General features: G+C 51.8%; 2 non-coding genes across 2 annotated transcripts in view; both read right to left on the bottom strand.

The window, feature by feature from the left end:
• Positions 1–1,184, bottom strand: part of LOC125599200 — a 3,295-nt gene extending 2,111 nt beyond the window's left edge. Inside the window, exon 1 of the ribosomal RNA XR_007333022.1 lies at positions 1–1,184. This exon is cut by the window's left edge and continues 2,111 nt beyond it. This is a non-coding gene — a ribosomal RNA (28S ribosomal RNA).
• A 191-nt stretch (positions 1,185–1,375) lies between these two features.
• LOC125599189 lies at positions 1,376–1,531 on the bottom strand. The gene has a single exon (XR_007333011.1). It is a non-coding gene; the product is annotated as a 5.8S ribosomal RNA (ribosomal RNA).
• Positions 1,532–2,624: the final 1,093 nt, after the last annotated feature.

The following is a 2,624-nucleotide window of genomic DNA, read 5'->3' as shown; positions in this document are numbered from 1 at the left end:
GTTGGGCACCGTAACCCGGCTTCGGTTCATCCCGCATCGCCAGTTATGCTTACCAAAAATGGCCCACTTGGAGCTCTCGATTCCGTGGGATGGCTCAACAAAGCAGTCATCCCGTCCTACCTATTTAAAGTGTGCGAATAGGTCGAGGAAATTGCGTCTCGATGCCTCTAATCATTGGCTTTACCTGATATAACTCGTTTCCAAGCTCCTGCTATCCTGAGGGAAACTTCGGAAGGAACCTGCTACTAGATGGTTCGATTAGTCTTTCACCCCTATACCCAAGTCAGACAAACGATTTGCACGTCAGTATCACTGCGGGCCTCCACCAGAGTTTCCTCTTGCTTCGCCCGCTCATGCATAGTTCACCATCTTTCGGGTCCCGACAGGCATGCTCACACTCGAACCCTTCTCAGAAGATCAAGGTCGGTCGGCTGTGCACCCGTGAGGGATCCAGCCAATCAGCTTCCTTGTGCCTTAGTGGTTTACTCACCCGTTGACTCGCACAAATGTCAGACTCCTTGGTCCGTGTTTCAAAGCGGGTCAAATAGGGAGCCCACAGGCCGACGCCTTGAGCATGCAGATGCCGAGGCACGCCGTGAGGCGCGTGCTGCAGACCACGATTAAGGCAGTGACGTGTCCGCCAGCGTAACAAAAGCCCGAGCTTTGGTCACCACCTTAATCCGCGTCGATCCATGCCCCGAATCGATCGGCGGACCGGATTGCTCCGTTCCGCATCCGACCGGGATGAATCGCTGGCCCCCATCTGCTTCCCTCCCGACAATTTCAAGCACTCTTTGACTCTCTTTTCAAAGTCCTTTTCATCTTTACCTTGCGTTACTTGTTCGCTATCGGTCTCTTGCTCATATTTAGCCTTGGACGAAATTTAACGCCCGATTGGGGCTGCATTCCCAAACAACCCGACTCGTAGACAGCGCCTCGGGGTGCGACAGGGTCCGGGCATGACGGGGCTCTCACCCTCTATGGCGCCAGTTTCCAGGGAACTTGGGCCTGGTCCGTCGTTGAGGACGCTTCTCCAGACTACAATTCGAACGCCAAAGACGTCCGATTTTCAAGCTGGGCTCTCCCGGTTCCCTCGCCGTTACTAAGGGATCCTTGTTAGTTTATTTTCCCCCGCTTATTGATATGCTTAAACTCAGCGGGTGATCCCACCTGACCTGGGGTCGCGTTGAGGACTTTGGGTCATCAAGATCTTTTGGACCTGAACGTCTGACTATATGACAAGAATTGAATCACCACCGCATGTCAAGACGCTCCTGGCGTCCTTAGCTCGGATTTTGGCCAACCACGTGCGGTAACACACGGGAGATCAGCTTCCGTCCCATATCCTCAAGAGGATGGGGGGGACGACGATTTGTGACACCCAGGCAGACGTGCCCTCGGCCAGAAGGCTTGGGGTGCAACTTGCGTTCAAAGACTCGATGGTTCACTGGATTCTGCAATTCACACCAAGTATCGCATTTAGCTACGTTCTTCATCGATGCGAGAGCCGAGATATCCGTTGCCGAGAGTTGTTTTAGACTTAACATTGCAGCACTGCTTCCGAACAAACTCCGTCTCCGGGATGGCGAAAGCATGCTGTTTAGTTGCATTTTCCTTGGCACTTTTCGTCCGGAAGCTATGCGTACGATCCAACCAAAACTGAAGTCTTAGGCATGGATGAACGTATAACCATGGAATCGGCAGGCACAGTAAGAAACCGGCGCCTACCGAGAGTGATGTTTCATCGTTCTCAGGTCGTTCTGTTTCCAGGGTACGACAATGATCCTTCCGCAGGTTCACCTACGGAAACCTTGTTACGACTTCTCCTTCCTCTAAATCATAAGGTTTAATGGACTTCTCGAGACGTCGCAGACGGCAAACCACCCATGTCAACGCGTGCTGATGAATCGCACTTACTAGGAATTCCTCGTTGAAGACCAACAATTGCAATGATCTATCCCCATCACGATGAAATTTCAAAGATTACACGGGCCTGTCGGCCAAGGTGTGAACTCGTTGAATACATCAGTGTAGCGCGCGTGCGGCCTAGAACATCTAAGGGCATCACAAACCTGTTATTGCCTCAAACTTCCTTGGCCTAAACGGCCATAGTCCCTCTAAGAAGCCGGCCGTGAAGAGATGCCTCCACGTAGCTAGTTAGCAAGCTGAGTTCTCATTCATTAACGAAATTAACCAGACAAATCGCTCCACCAACTAAGAACGGCCATGCACCACAACCCATAGAATCAAGAAAGAGCTCTCAGTCTGTCAATCCTTACTATGTCTGGACCTGGTAAGTTTCCCTGTGTTGAGTCAAATTAAGCCGCATGCTCCACTCCTGGTAGTGCCCTTCCGTCAATTCCATTAAGTTTCAGCCTTGCGACCATACTCCCCCCCGGAACCCAAAAACTTTGATTTCTCATAAGGTGCCAGCGGAATCCTATAAGCAACATCCGCTGATATACAGAGCGTAGGCTTGCTTTGGGCACTCTAATTTCTTCAAAGTAACAGCACCGGAGGCACGACCCGGCCAGTTAAGACCAAGAGCATATCGCCGACAGAAGAGACAAGCCGACCGGTGCTCACCGAAGGCGGACCGGGCGACCCATCCCAAGGTTCAACTA

This window comes from Brassica napus, unplaced genomic scaffold (genome assembly GCF_020379485.1).
Source record: "Brassica napus cultivar Da-Ae unplaced genomic scaffold, Da-Ae ScsIHWf_1817;HRSCAF=2453, whole genome shotgun sequence".
Lineage (NCBI taxonomy): Eukaryota > Viridiplantae > Streptophyta > Magnoliopsida > Brassicales > Brassicaceae > Brassica > Brassica napus.
The sequence above is the reverse complement of the archived record's forward strand: the minus strand, read 5'-3'. Positions and strand labels throughout refer to the sequence as shown.